A 16907-nucleotide genomic window follows, 5' to 3' on the forward strand; every position below is an offset into this window, starting at 1 on the left:
CAAACAAAATCCGGTTTAGAGGTCCTTCCCCCATCTTCCAATAAACCGTGGAGTACATCCCCCATCTCCTCCCACACAATACAATGTATATAAGCAATTATCATATACAAATTTAATCAATCAAGACAAATGGTACACATTTTAGTGCTATATCAATGTCAAACAAAACACTTCTATAATTCACAAATGATACACATGGTAGTGCTGTATCAATGTCAAACAATATTCGGTTTAGAGGTCCATCCTCCATCTTCTAATAAACCGTGGAGTACATCCCCCATCTCCTCCCACACAATACAATGTATATAAACAATTATCATATACAAGTTCAATCAATCAATACAATGTTTTGATGTATTATATCAACCATCATACTTGATAGCATACTCAATTGATTAGTTTTAATTTGCCTAATCATCATGCATTGTCTACAACAATCAAGACTATCCTCCACCGATAGCCCAAAGCAGTTATTTCTAAATAAAAAATAAATGCACCAACTGGATAAAATATCAACATTTTATCTAGGTGGGCGATAAATTAATCCAACTACACCCTCTAATCTCATACCTTTCCAATTTGAATATTTCCTATTCAATTTCTCATTTCTCTAAATTAATTATACAAATTAATTTATCATAACAATTAGGGCTTTTTCCTATATTTACAATGCCAACCCTAAGGTTCCATTCTCCATCAATAATCCAACACCAAGTCCATTTTCCAATGTATTACATACATAACGGTTTATATGTTTGAAACCCCAACTTTTGAAAATTACATAAAGACCCCAAAACCTTCTCAAAATTTCCCAACAACCCCCAACATATCAAAATGTCAAAATTTAAAGACAAAGCTCACAAGATGGAGTAGGATATCCCTACCTCGAAGTTAGAGCTCAAACGGAGAAGGAGACCAAACTCAAAGTGCTCCAAACTCTAAACTTTTCGGATCAAAACATAGCCCTCGACGATCAACACACTTTTTGTAAAGGCCAAAGGGTAGAAGAACACTCTAACTAGATCAATCCTATGAGAGAAGGGAGAAAGTAGTGAGAGAAGCTCTCAACAATGGCTTTTCGGAAAAGTAAGGGAGATAGTAGAAGTTGAAAAGTGATTCAAAATAGCCTAGCTGTCAACTGATATACGACACCCCCGCTCAAGCGGATGATAGGACGTTCGAGCGTCAAACATGAAAACTGGACCCGCTCGAGCGCAAGAAGGCCCGCTCGAGCTCCAAGACACAAAAACAAAACACATCCGCTCGAGCGCGAAAACCAGTCTGCTCGAGCGTGGATTCTCCCCTCCCAGTATTTTCTCAGACAGTGAACACCCGCTCGAGCGCCAAAATGGCCCGCTCGAGCGCGACCTGCTCGAGCGTAGGGAAACCCGCTTGAGTGTGAAAAACAAGCCTGCAGTACTTTTGCAGAGGCACGAAATGCTGGAAGTATGGAATCTCCGCTCGAGCGCACAAGGACCCGCTCGAGCGGACCACTCAAAAACTAGGCAACAAGAATTTGAACTGAGGCTCAACCCACCTGTTCGAAACACGCTCAACACATCCTAAAGCTCAGACATATGGAATTAAAGGATGACAACAAGACATACAACCACCAACTCCACGGAACCTAAGTCCGGGACATTGTACATAAAGGGGACAAACCCGAGATCGCTATAGTTAGGAAGATTATGTGACTGGTTTGAAGTATGGTCTGCCCATACACTCCCCTGTGGATGATGATGGAAAGTTTAGTGGGCTTGATGTACTTGTGGGTGGTAATTGTGCTGTCATTGAATACTTGGATGAGCACATGTTGATTTTCATGGTAGAATTATACAATAAGTTGTCTTCTCTCATTTACTACAAATTTTGGAAATTTTCTATTGTTCTCTCTTGATGTTATAAAGTAGGATGAGATAGCATGTTACTTTACAAGACATCATATATTTCCTATCTTGCAGAACACAAGTATCTATATGATTGGTGGCGCACAAAGAAGCCTACAATTTTTAGGGCAACTAAGCAATGGTTTGCGTCTGTGGAAGGATTCAGGGAGGCTGCCATGGATGCAATCAGCCAAGTAACATTTCTATCTTAGGTAGTAGATCCTCTATTGCAGAAAATCCTACCTTTGTATGTGATAATGCAAAACCCCAGTTTGACTCTTTTCATGCTTTCCGTTTCCTTAGTTTTATATCTGTTAGGCATGAACATTTGAGCACTGATTCTTTAGGGAGCATGTTGATGTTAAATTATGCCTAGCTGAATAGTGGTGTATGAATCCTTATTCAACTATGCTTGAGCAAGAATGAAAGTTGATGCTTTTCCACCTCTTTATTTATTTATTTTTATTTTTTTTTTTATCAGCAACACCAAAAAGAAGTGAGGATAAGGCATCATCTTCAAGAAAGATGACACAGCGAAGAAAAAACCAAAAAGAAACAAATCAAAATACAAAAAGATAAACAGTTACATCTACACAATACAAACTGACACCCAATCTGTAGCAAGCATAAAAAGTGGAATCCCTCGGAATACTGGACTCACCGAGGCCCAAAAAGACCCCAAGTATCTCACCCTATCTCATAAATAATCTATATCCCAGGCAACTCCTTCAAAGACACGCGCATTTCTTTCCAACCAAATGACCCAAAAAATTGCAAAGACAACACAACTCCAAAGCACTTTAGCCCTCTTCGACCTTCCAAGAACTTGAAAATCAAATAATAGCATTTGAGCACTTCCTTTTGGGGCCACTCACATCACATCACCCAATCCAAACACCCTATGCCACAAACGCCCAGCCACCGAGCAATGCAAAAATAGATGATCCAGAGATTCTCCACTATTACAACACATAATGCACCATTGAGGATTAAGATACCGTGAAGGTCTCCTCTTTTGCAATGAATCATTTGTCAAAGTGCCCCCATAAACCAAGATCCACATGAACACTTTCACCTTAAGAGGAGAGCACATGGCTTCCAAATCTTTTTATGAAACAAAAACTGAGATACATGAGAATTATCAATGATTTTGTCAATAAAAGATTTACAAGTAAAAGAACCCGACGAATGACTATTCCAAACCCACCTATCCTCCAAATTTGGAGACAGAGAAACATTTTTGAGTCTTGACAATAGAGATACCGATTCCGGAACTTCCCTCCACCTCTTTATTTATTGTACAAATATACTGCTCAAACTGTTTGCATTGTTGTGTAATTGGCTATATGTCCATCAGTTATACTTGCTTCTGAGCTTAGTTATATTTGAGCTCCTAATTTGGTAAGTCTTGGGGTTTTAACTTTGAAAAGAAGTATTAAGTTGTTCAACTTTCACTTTTTACATGATGTATTTGGGCCATTTGCTTATGCTAATTGCTTATTTCCCTTTAAATATGAAATTTCAATTTAAGTTTTCCATGTATTGATATTTCAATTCATTTTACTTTTTTTGTGCAAATGCTTTACTTGTAGCAGTCCTTGTCTGGCAAATGCTATAATTATACTTTTGACTGTGTTTCCAAAATGCACATCCATTTTCAGGCAGAAAACAGAATTCCTGCAATGACTTCTAGCCACTCTGACCGGTGAATATCACGGCAAAGGACATGGGGTGTCCCCATTCCAATCTTTTATCATGTGGAATCAAAGAAACCACTCCTGAATGAAAATACCATTGATCATATCCAGTGTAAGGACTAAGGACCTCGTAAAACAAGTTATTGCTTTTATTTTGTTTTATATGGTAGGTTCATATCTATGTAGTTTGACTCTACATTTAGAAACCATAAAGTGTTATTTTTGCATTTCATGTAGATATCTAGTCTTTACTCTACTTTATTTTCTTTCATTTTTCTTTATTTCCCCCATTTTTTGCCTGTCAGCATCTTTGATATGCTCTCTCAATGCATTTTTTGCCTTCCTTTTCTGATTATTGTAATTGCAGAGTTTTTATGAAGCTACTAAATGTTTACATATAAATTTTGGTTTCTGATACTTTGACTGTTTTTATCTTGGCAGCTATAATTTGCCAAAAGGGTAGTGATGCCTGGTGGTACATGGCAGTGGATGAATTACTTCCTGATGTGTATCGTGATAAAGCATCAGAATATGAGAAGGGAACTGATGCAATGGATGCTTGGTTTGACTCAGGTATCATAATTTAATGTTGCACTTAATTTTGTTTACTAGTGAAAAAAACACACAGATTTTTAGTACTATTGAATTTTGATCACTGATATCCCTTTTTACCATATAGTATCACAAGTATTTTTTGCATTTTTTTGATTTGTGGTTTTGGTGTTCCTGAGAAAAAGGTGTCATCAAATGGTTCTTTATTTTTTTCACTTGGTTAAATGATTCCAGTAACAAGTGACAAACTGTTTTTATCAGCATTTTGGTGACATCTTATTTTATCACAACTCTGTAATTGGATCAGATACTTGGTATCAGAAAGGATAATTGTAAATAGGTTGATCATTGGATGATGATAAATTCAACCTTTGATATTGATGGCAACTGATTTAGTGGTTAAACCTAATTGGGTGGCGGAAAAGACCGCTGAGGAGCAAATGCTTCTCCTCTGAGTTTTGCCTCAGTTTCTAGCAAGTCCTTATTGCATTTATCTTTCTGTATTGTTTTCATTTGAATGTGCTTCAAAAATTTAGAAAATTGAAGTCATCAGAAATGCAACTAACATAAGATTTCAAAATCAAATTTTCAAATTATTGGGCATTTTGGTTCCAGTTCTCTCAAAACAAAGAAAATGCAGATAAATTGTGAGAAATACTTTTTAAAAATCACTTTCTGGAAATTGTTATTATTTCTTTCCTAGAATGTTTAATTTTTTGAAATTTGAATGGGTGTTTTGTTTCTCATTGAAAACATGTAGGAGCTGTTCATTTGTTTTGACGTAAAATGTTTTTCTCAAAAATATTTTGCTCATTTTCCGTTGTTTTGTTGAACAAAAAGTAAGTAAAAACATTTTTTAAGGAAAATATTTTTGCATCATTTTTCCAAAAATGACTTACCTTTAAAAATTCCGTAAGTCAATATTTACAAAGTTGACTCTCACTCATTACCTTTTAACACATTTAGCCTTTTCAAACAAGTATCTTAGCTCACTAAAAAGTCATACATGACACATTATTGAATCAAAATTTCCCTTTTAATCAATAAAATATTTTTGTTTCAAGTGTCAACCAAACGCTGAAAAATAAAAAAATAAAAAATTGTGTAAAATATTTTACGTCGAAACAAATGAAACCATAATGATAAAAGGTGGCAAATCATTTTTTTTTTTTTTTTTCATTTTTCAAACTATGGACATTTCAGAAGTTTTCTTGTTGGAGAATGAACAAATAGAAGAGGATGGGACAGAAGCTTCAAAAGGAATTGATACCTTCTTTCTTATTTGAACAATTGTTATTTTGATCGAAGGGATTTCTGGGAGAATTTCTTTAATTTGGACCTTTTTTGTCTGATAAATATTTGTGGATCTGAATGATACTACTTAAGCATATTAAAATGCTGTAGAATAATAAAGAATTCTTTACATCAAGCCCTTTCATCATTAGACTGCAGCTTAAAATTTTGAGTAATTGGACTTCTGTTATCATGTGCTTTATTAAGTGCATGCTTTTCCCAAAAATTTCTTGTATCTAAAAATCCTGTCTGTGACATTTACCATTACTTTATATATACCTTAGTCATTGAAGTATGGTCGCAATTGCATTTAGCTTTGATATTTTTAGATTTGACCTGCGGTCCGTTATTTCATTTTGTAAAATGTGCTGCAAGGGTCTCATCATTGGTTAATTGCTCATGGCCTACTTTAGGCTCTTCTTGGGCTGCTGTGTTGGAGAAAAGAAATGGGCTTAGTTTTCCTACAGATTTATATCTTGAAGGTACAGATCAGCATCGTGGTTGGTTCCAAAGTTCTTTATTAGCAAGTTTCACTACAAAAGGTAATGATCATCTGAATGTGCTCTTTATTGCCCTACATGGAATTATTTGTAGTTCAACATTATATCATTATGTTGTTTCTAGCATTCTTAACGAATTGAGTGTTGGTTGATAAATTTACTGGTGCAAAATTTTGCGTATTCCTAACGGGTGATCTCTGTAAATCAAAGTTCCCATCTTTACCTAAATTATATGTAACTCATCTTGAAGGGGAAATAATTTCCGAAATATGTCGATTTCTAAAGGGACCGTGCCTAAGGCATCTCTTGATACAGCTTGATGATCATGCTCAGGGCACTGATTGGTTGGGCCAAACAAACCTCTGACTGAGCTACCTATAATCCCTCCAAGTATCTCCAAGTGTTAGGCACACTCACTCTCCTGTCAAATGTGCCCCTCTCAATGGCTTGTCTAGTGCTTGATCTTTCCTCACGCAGTTGACGACTCCTCAACTGAGCACACATCCTCTATACTTCACAAAAGGGCATCCTAATATTTCTACTTTCTACACCAGCCTAGGTCAAGAGCAAGGCCCAAGAACCCCTTCCTATTGGTGCCTCAGTCTTGGGGAAACTCGAACCACCTATGACCCCCACCTTGGGATCATCAAGTACATGTGGCTTGGAGCCTAGAGTTGAGGCTTCGCTTCGTCAAGATGCCTTTTCCCCTCCTCTCTCAAGGAGACCTACACCTTTACTAATATTATAGAAAGGCTTTCACAAGAAGACATACCAATTTTTGAGCAAGACACGTGATGTTCCCTATGCTCCTCCGTACTTTGAGCACAGCCACCTACCCGTTGCTACTGTTGAACACTGAGAATTACAGCTCTGTTGATAGTTGCAACATCCACTTTGTCAGGCCAAGGTGCACAAGACACTTCTCCTTGAGCTTGCGATGTTGTGTCCAGGTGAGCTGGCCTCCAAGCCCATCCCTTCTATGATAAGGGGTATCCACCTCCATGCAAGCAATCCAATAGTAACCTTTCCCATTTGACATGCTTAGAAGACTTTACTGCCACTCTTTCTCTCTCCATCTAAGATCCCCTCTACACTTGTGTCCTCCATGTTCAGTCATCTTGTGCTGTTTTAGAAGGCTCCGCATTGGTTGTACCAGCAGATATGATGTTTTTTTTATTCTTTGCATAACCCATGTTGGTGGGGACCAAACTGTAATGCTTCTTTATTTTTATTAAAAAAAATGAAAAAGCTAATGTTATGTGGGTCACTGTGCCAAATGAATCAAGTACTCATGAGTAAGTGGCTTTGGAGAAAGCTTTTGAAATAAGGAAAAATAAATAAAAGGTAGCTTGAAGAAGGAAGAGTGCAGCATGAATTATTTAGAGGCCTTGGCTCTTTGAGAAGAAATGCTTCTTTGGCGGGGAGAAGGAGGAATCGACATTGACGGTTAACTAGGTTTGGAAGGGAAGAGAAAAATAATGGGAGTCTAGATTTGTTCAGTTGATTTGGTGCTTGTGCCGGCCTCCTTTCTCCAAAAGTTTTACTCATCAATTTTTGGAAATAAAAATAACAATTTCTATAGCTTGCAATGGTTCCAAAGGTTGTTTTTCTGTACAAATATTTTATTAATTACTTATAGGTCTTTGTAATATTAAGGTTCTAAGATGCCACATGGGTTTTTGACATTCTATTACCATTTTGCAGGGAAGGCACCATATTTCTGTGTGATAATGCATGGATTTGGGCTTGATGAGAGAGGTTGAAGATGAGAAAATCTTTGGGCAATGTTGTAGATCCAATTACCGTGATTGGAGGAGGCAAAAACCCAGGGGTTAGTCACTGGTTAAAATATTTCAAACATATCTTTTCATTTGTTGAATGATCAATGGAGTTTCTATTTTGCCTTTGTAGGAAGCACCTTCCTATGGAGCTGATGTCCTGTGTCTCTGGGTTTCAAGTGTAGATTATACTTGCGACGTACTGATTGGGCCTTAAGTCCTCCGCCAAATGTCTGACATATATAGGAAGATGTGACGAACATCATGATTTCTTTTGGCAAATCTTCATGATTGGGAGGTATGCTCATGTTTTTTGAGAACCATAGCCATTGGGTTCAGGCTATCTCTTGGATGAAAAGAGTCTCATTTTTGTCCTATTTAAATTTTTTTTTCTTTCCCTGAAGCCACTTACTGTTTATTGCTGGTCAGTGGTCACCTTCAAATAACCATATCTCCATTGATAGATATATATTTGTTGATCTCTCTCTCTCACACACACACATACACACACATGCTCATATTGCATTATAGTTCCCCATTTTCGGGCTCTTCATTTAAATTTTTTATTGCTTCTTGGTTGTCAGAACTGATATAAATGAGAATATTGTTTTGATCTCTTCCTGTGGCTTTTTTCTCATTTTATATTCTTTTATTTGCAGGGTGATAATGTTGTTCCATATAGTGATCTTCCCATGATTGATCAGCATGCGCTGTTTCAGCTTGAAAATGTTGTACAGAACATCAAAGACAGCTTCAAAAATTATCAATTCTTCAAAATTTTCCAGGTAAGTATTTCTTGATATGGTTGACAGTGAGTTATATATCATATCAAAGGAGGAGAGAGTGAAAGAGGATCTTTGAAGGGAACCATGAAAACAAGATCTGGGCATGAACAGGACAGAAAAAGTACAAGCTCACTTATTGCAACTAAAAACTATTTATGTTAGTGTCAAACTTCTGCTTAAACTTTGCCCTACTGCTCTAAATCAATATGCACTTTCGGAATTGACCTATCCATGGATCCATGGAAAGCTAAAAGAAGTCCTGGATCGCCAATCTTTTTCTTTAATGTGGTATCTATGCATGTTCTTTGATGCTTATAACCTGTGTGATACATTCACTCAACAGTGAATTTTATGTGAAATCTATGTCTCAAAGAACAGACTCACTTTATTTTCCCTTATAACATGGCTCCTATGCTGGAAGGTCATCTTTGAATGTTTCATTTGACGGCTTGGCATTAGAAGGCATGGTTTACCTCCAAGAGTTCATGACCTCAAATTGACTTGTGGTGCCCCTAGATCCCAATTCTATTATGCAAACTAGGTTGTATGGTTGTGAACTTGTGATCCCCAACCTTTCTTCACCCCTAAACCACACATTTTTTGACATGTTATATCAATTTGGATCAACCAGTACCAGAAGAACAATCAGAATCTGATATAGGATCTTGTAATTCTTCTATTTTCAGAAAACCAAACCAAACCAAGTCAAGCCATAAGTCCCATCAAATGGGGTCGACTACATGAATCTTTCTTCTCCATTCGACTCTATCCAAGGCCATATCATTAGTCAAATTAAGGAGATTCATATCTCTATTTACTACACTAGTTTACGTTAGTCTAGGTCTGCCCCTTCCCCTAACACTTCCATCTACCGTCACTATATCGCATGTCTTCACTACTGTCCCTGTTAATCTCTGTTGTATATGACCAAACCATTTCAATCTATTCTCCCTCAACTAATCTTCTATCAGTACTACTTCTACCCATTCTTGAATATACTCATTCCTAACTCTGTCTTTTCTAGTATTGCCACACATCCACTTAAGCATCCTCATCTTAGCAACACTCATCTTATCTACATGTTATTTCTTAGTTGCCCAACATTCCGTCTTCTAGTCTTGCCACACATCTATCTAAGCATCCTCATCTCAGCAACACTCAACTGTATGTTGTTTCTTAGTTGCCCAACATTCCGTCTTCTAGTCTTGCCACATATGTCTATCTAAGCATCCTCATCTCAACAACACTCATCTGCATGTCGTTTCTTAGTTGCCCAACATTCCATCACATACAGCATCACTGGTTTAATAGCCATTTTATAGAAATTCTCTTTTAATCTAGTGGATACTTGTTTATCGTATAGTACCCCAGATGCACTCCTCTACTTAAGCCACCCCATCTTAATTCTATGAATCACATCCGCTCCAATCTTCCTAGCCATTCTGATAATCGATCCTAAATAACGAAAATATTCACTCTTAGGTAGTATTTGGTCCTCAATCTTTATTTCTCCTCTGCTTCCATTCTTCTATTTTCTGAACTTCCCTATAATTTTGAACTTCTAGGGCTGTTAATAGATTTCTCTGTCCTTTTTGCATGGCTATTTCTAAATTCATTCTCTTATTTCATTTCTATTAAGACTTAATTCAATTGGAGATTTGAAAAAATTTTAGTTTGCTCTTTTGTATGGCATATTTTTCATTTATTTTTCCCATTTTCAGATCATTCAACGGTTTGCAATTGTTGATTTATCAGATTTCTATTTTGATGCTGCCAAAGATCGACTTTATGTTGGGTATGTTACTTTGCATCATAAAGAACTATATCTTTAGGTACTTTTTTTCTTACTTTACATCATAAAGAACTAAACAATTCCTTGCGTGTGATTCCTTTACCACCTAACTATCATTCTACATTTTTTGGCACTAGGGATGTTGCAATATTGATGGTTAATGAATTTAGATTCTGTTTGCCATGTAGGTTTTCTGCATTCAATGTCTTATGATTTTCAATTGTCAACCTAGTATGGGACACCCTATTTCTCATTTTCCTTATTGGCCTCTGCACTTTTAGCTAAAATGTTGATTCTGCTGCACCACATAATTGATTTATATGTTCTATATTCACATCTTGTAAAGAAAAGTGATGGCTTATGTGTACATTGAATTCCTGACCCAATATTTCTAGCTCCCATAATGTTGTGAAGTGCATTTTTTTTCCCTTCTATTAATACCCAATACTTAACTAATTTCTATTCATTATTAAGGTGGTTAATTCCTTTGAAACTATTGGTTAATTCACTCTGACCCCTTGCATTTCAAAATTACACATGTATATGCCCATGTGGTCACCTTAAATGTAGCGACCCTCACCTTATTCTTGTCACACTTGCATACATTCATGCGTGATCTTGTCTTGTTATGTTGTTTCGAAGGTTTTGTCTTGCCTTGTTTTGTTTAAGATGTTGCTTGCTTGATTTTGTTCCTTGCTTGGTGTGTAGCCGAGGTCATCTTGAGCTTAGTTCACCTCTGAACCTTTGTACTTAGAACTATTTTGGAACCTTGGTCGACCCTCATCTTCACCTCAGGCATGTTTGCCGAGATTTTTTTGCACTTGGTGAACCTTGTCCGTGGGCAGGTATGGCCTAGACCGAGGTGTGGCACACCCCGGCCAAGGTGTGGCACAGCTTAGTCAAGCGTCGTCCTCCCTAGCCGATGTCTTTGTTACCCTGTTGCCGAAGCTTTGACTTTAGCCGATGTCATTACTTGCCGATGTGTCTTGCCTTAGCTTGCTGCATACGCCTTGTCATAGACTTGTCTTATCAATCAATCACCTTTTGAGTTGAACCAACCCGATAGCGCCACGTGTCCGAGCTGATTGTTAAGACAGCCGGCAGACCTAGAAACAAATCATTTTGTCTCAAATCTTTGTCTTTAGAGAGAGAAGCTCTAGAGGAAGGAGGAAGTGAAGCTCTTGAGTGAGAATAGATCTTCCAAGCTTGATCTTCGAGGTTTGAGCCGTTAGATTCGAGCTTTGGGGTAAGAATCTTAATCTACTCTGGTTGTTGTTATTGATCATCTAGCTGCATTGCATGATCGGATCTGTTTTGCATGTCATGCATCGATTTGAAGTTGGTTTCGGAAGAGAAAGATGATTTTCATGTGTTCTTGAAGAAAAGTCTCGTTTTAATCCGAAAGTTTGGAACAAGAACCATGTTTTGTGTTTGTTCTTGCATGACCTTCTTATATGGGTACCCAGGTCCATGTTTTGAACTCATGGCATGAAATCGCAGATTTTTGTAACAAGTTATGATCTTGCATTCATCTTTCTCATGATCATGTTCATCATGTTCTTCATGTTCTTCAAAGGGAAACCCAGGTTTTCCCGACTTTGCTTTTGAATGAGGCCATCGGGACCACACCTCGGCAAGAAGGTGTGGGACCTCGGCAAAGACCTGGTTGGTACCCAGTGTGTTTTCATGAGACGGGAGCAGTGTTTAAACTCCCAGCATGTTTTGCTTTGTTATCGACTTGGACCGGGTGAGCATGCCGAGATCACTTGCATGCATATAAAGCTTGTTTTGAGAATATGATTTGCCATGTGATTGTAGGTCCTTGATCTTTGCTTTGAGCCTACACCCGAGGAGATCTATGTGAGTGGTATTTTTAATAAAGCTATGTTATACTGCTTTGATAAATCTTGCTTTGCTGTGTTTTGACGAAAGTATTTGTTAAGCATGAATGAATAGCTCTGTTTTGATGTATCAAGTATAAGCCTTGTTTTGATGTCATTCTTAAAAAGTCCCTTTTACTGGAGGACTCTAAATTTTCGCAGTACCAAGTACAAAAGTCCCTCGTGCTGGAGGACTCTAAACTTTCGCAGCACTAAGTATAAAAGGATACGGTCCTTTCTTGGAAAGACTATCGTGTTAAAATGGGCTACGGGCCTAAGTAACACAAGACCACCGTGTTAAAAGGAGCTACGGGCTTAAGTAACACAAGTCCCTTGTGCTGGAGGACTATAAACTTTCGCAGTACCTTGACTAATCGATTACGGATCGTGCAGTCTTTGTCTTGCTACTGACGGTTTACCGCGTGGACTTGTTTGTTCGGAAAGCTTGATTTGTGTTATGCCGATGCCAGTAAGCATCCCTTGGGACTTGTGAGACTTGATAGATGAATACGGTTCATCCCTTGTTTTGATAAAGTTTTGATGTGTTTTGCCTTGTAAGGATCTCGGCTAATATTCGTATGGTTTTGGCATGTTTTGTTTTGAAAGGACTTTGGCTATATTCATGCAAAAACCTTTATTACTAGTACCATTCACTGAGAATCCAAGCTCACCCTCTCTATATATATGTAGGTGATGAGAAGGACGTCGGCGACGCCTAGAAAGTGTTTTGAAAGCTTGTTTTGGATCCATGTTTTTGTCGGCTCTGTTTTGTATTCACGTCGGCGATGTCATTTCTTTTATGACGACAATTCTTGAAAATTATGCTTCTTGGCTTGTATTCACTGTATTTGTATATGTCGGCTTGAGAAGCCTTTTGATCAAGATGTAATACGTATTTTACTTTGTTGTTTCCAAGTTTGTAAAGATGTATGCCATTACATTTGATCTATGCACAACTCTTATGGACCATTTGTATTTTGATTTATGGCTTCCGCATTTGTGAGCCCCCTATATCCATACTCTGATTGTGTTAAACTTTTGAAAGTTGGCCTTCGGTAATTACGGATTACCGACCATCACGGCACCAAACTACTAGGGGCGGTTTGGGGTCGTGACATTAAAAGTATTTTATTTTTTATTTTTTGTCAACCTAGTATGGGACACCCTATTTCTCATTTTCCTTATTGGCCTCTGCACTTTTAGCTAAAATGTTGATTCTGCTGCACCACATAATTGATTTATATGTTCTATATTCACATCTTGTAAAGAAAAGTGATGGCTTATGTGTACATTGAATTCCTGACCCAATATTTCTAGCTCCCATAATGTTGTGAAGTGCATTTTTTTTCCCTCCTATTAATACCCAATACTTAACTAATTTCTATTCATTATTAAGGTGGTTAATTCTTTTGAAACTGTTCGTTAATTCACTCTGACCCCTTGCATTTCAAAATGTCACATGTATATGCCCATGTGGTCACCTTAAAAGTGTTTTATTTTTTATTTTTTGGGTACATTGGAATTGTCATCTTCAAGTGTAAATTTTTAATTTTTTTGGAGTGTCACATCGTACCCGCTACGCCGTCACATTTGAAAAAAATGCACTAAAGAGTTTTTAATTTCTTTGGAGTGTCATATTATACCCACCACGTTGTCACATTTGAGAAAAGTACACTAAGGAGTTTTTAATTTTTTTGGAGTGTCACATTATACCCATCACGTTGTTACCTTTAAGAAAAGTACACTGAGTTTTTAATTTTTTTGAGTAAAAGATTTAGAGTGTCACATCATACTCGTCACGTTACATTTGAGAAAAGTACATTAGGGAATTTTTAGTTTTTTTGGAGTGTCACATTATACCGGGCACGTTGGAGTGTCACATTCATACTTGCAACATTGGAGTGTCACATAAATACCTGCCACATTGGAGTGTCACATTATACCTACTACATTAATAAAATGATATAGTCATCCACCAAAATACTACCAAAATCGAAAATAGGACTACATGGAAAGAAACTCTCCACTAATAGGACTTAATAGATCAATAGAAAAAACTTGAGACTTATTGGAGTACTTGTTTGTGAGATGGGACTTATTGGTAAATATTCCAAAAAATAATGGGTAAATTACAAATAAATTCTTTGAAGCTTGTTTAAATTACGATTTGCCCACGTGATTTTGGAGTTTCTAATTTCATAACAAATATCTTTTTATTAATAAATTATTTAGTCGATTAACAGTTTTTAGGCTTCGTTTGTCAACTATATATTTTAGCTACAAAATTAAAAAATTACTATAAGTTGTCACATCACTCTCTTTATTTTTTTGCACATCTTTTCGTAAAGAGTTAAAAATTACTAAAATAGCTTATTCCTAAACGTGACTTTAATGATATTCGAAATTTATTTCAATTAATAATTCAAATAATTTTATTATTGTATAATAGAGCCGTTAGGAATTTTTATTTTTTCAGTTAATTTTATTAATTTTTTTTAATAATGGGTATTTGTAATTTTCTAAACCTTATGGTGTGTGTGTGTGTGATTTATCCTATAATAAGGGGATTTAGAATGATTTAAATAAGTGAAATATAGGTTGTGTTTGAAGTGATATGAGAGAGAGGTGATGTGACCAAATAAGATGATTGTGACCCAAATAAAATGATGTGTAAAAATGGCATGTGTTATTTTAACACGTCAAACATTCACTAATTATCATGTTACATTAATAGTCCTTGGTCTGTCCCAACGGGCGACATTTGAAACTAGGTAAAATGAAGTCCGTTTTTCTTTAAGTTTTATTTGTTTTGACATAAATATTTTACTCATTTTTTATTATTTGGTTGAACAAAGAGCAAAAAAAAAATTTTAAGGAAATATTTTTGCATTATTTTTTTAAAATGACTTACTTTTAAAAATTCTGCAAGTTAGTTCTTACAAAGTTAACTCTGTACATTTTTAACACATCTAGCATTTTCAAATACTCCAATATCTTATTTTACTAAAAATTTGTTAATGACATTTTATTGAATCAATTTTTTTTTAGATAATAAAATATTTTTATTTCAAATGTTAGTTAAATGTTGAAAAAGAAAAATATATTTTTTTTTGTGTAAAATCAATTTTGAAGAAAAATATATATTTTTTTTGTAAAATAATACAGGGAAATTGGAGCTTGTGTACTTGTTTTTCATTGATTTGCTGTTCCTTAAACTACGTCGTTTTACTTGAATTGCTTTTTCACCCAATTTCTTTTCTCACAATGCTGTTTGCGGGAGCAAAATATTTGAAGTAATATAATGTTTTTATTTATTAATCTATTAAAGTAAACACAAAAGAATGTTTATATATATAGGTGGGCACATAAAAAAAAATAATTTGAATTAAAACTCATCATTTTAAGTTATATTTTTATAGTATGATATAATTAAAATTATTATTTAAATTATTATTTTACATTATAAATGTCACAATATATTTTTAAAATAATTTAAGAGTAAATTACAAATACACCTCCTTTGTTTTGTCAAAAATATAGATTTCCCTTTATGTTTTGAAAATTACAAATACAAAAGGGGACCATTTGTTATGTGATTGAAAACCTCAATGCGGGGATGTAATTTCTTAAATGTGAAAAAAAATTATATTTTTAATAAATCTTAGTTGTATTTGTAATTTATCCATATTTTTATATGTATGTATGCATATGTATATATAGAATATAGGAAAACACATAAATAATTTAATTAATATTAGCACATTTATTTAAGTTGATGATGTGCCTATGATCTTTTCACAAAACGTTATAGTGTTCGTGTATTCTTGCTAAGTGACAGGAGTATTTATGATTTAACTAAATGTTACAGTAATTTCCAAATGTCAAATTATATGTAATATGTTAGAAGATGTCTGTGTATTTTCATCGAATGTTAAAATGTGGCAACTTTTTTATTTTGGTTTAGTAGATTGATTACAAATAATAAATAAAAAGATTACATTATTGCAATTGCAAATCAAAAATATCATATTGAGTTTGAAATTTTATTTTGTATATTTTTTTTATAAGCAGTGATCGAGAGCTCTAGAGTTGGGACTCTAAACCCAACTCTAGTTACGTGGAAAATCAAAAAAAAAAAAGAAAAAAAGAAGCAAGGCCAAAACACCACATCACAGTGGAGCTCACCCCCATTAAAGTTTCCTAGAGCTCCTTTATTAGAGCTCCTAATCATTTTTGATTTTTTATTCAATTGAATGAGATTACATTAATATATATATATATATATATATAAAATCGATCATAACATTCATGAATTAAAATAACCATAAAAAATAATAAATTTTTTTTTTTTTAATGCAGAATCAAAGATATTTTTTGGTGGGTGACTGCATCTAAAGCTACCCAAAATATTTTAGAAACATATCCATATTGTTCCACTTTCCTTAATGTAGTTATGCATGCCAATTAATTGGCATAATACTGGCAGTGCATCAACTCGAGCACTATCATTACAACCAAATGCACTTTCGGTGACTAAAAAAAATTTAGTCATCAAAAGTAGTGGAATTGGTAACTAAAACTTTTTTTAGCCGGCAAAAGTACAATATTTAGTTATTAAATTTTTTTTAATTAGGGTATATTGACTATTGGCAACTAAAACAAAATTTAGTAGCTAAAAATACCAGAATTCGCGACAAAAAAATATTTTAGTCACTGCATATTGAGTTTTGACTACTAAAACCAT

General features: G+C 35.3%; 1 protein-coding gene and 1 long non-coding RNA gene across 4 annotated transcripts in view; one reads left to right on the forward strand and one right to left on the reverse strand.

The window, feature by feature from the left end:
- The window catches only part of LOC114274479 (protein ROS1C), a 130534-nt gene that overhangs the window by 59639 nt on the left and 53988 nt on the right, over positions 1–16907 (reverse strand). The window lies entirely within an intron of this gene.
- Positions 7845–10775, forward strand: LOC145788729 (uncharacterized). 3 transcript variants are annotated; one of them, XR_014338042.1, is made up of 4 exons: positions 7845–8004; positions 8366–8491; positions 10213–10286; positions 10472–10775. It is a non-coding gene; the product is annotated as an uncharacterized LOC145788729 (long non-coding RNA). The 3 variants fall into 3 exon arrangements; XR_014338041.1 differs by having other exon boundaries at positions 10213–10323; positions 10472–10703; XR_014338040.1 differs by lacking the exon at positions 10472–10775 and having other exon boundaries at positions 10213–10466.

The sequence above is a fragment of the Camellia sinensis genome, chromosome 8 (genome assembly GCF_055761805.1).
Source record: "Camellia sinensis isolate YWXY chromosome 8, ASM5576180v1, whole genome shotgun sequence".
Taxonomy (NCBI): domain Eukaryota; kingdom Viridiplantae; phylum Streptophyta; class Magnoliopsida; order Ericales; family Theaceae; genus Camellia; species Camellia sinensis.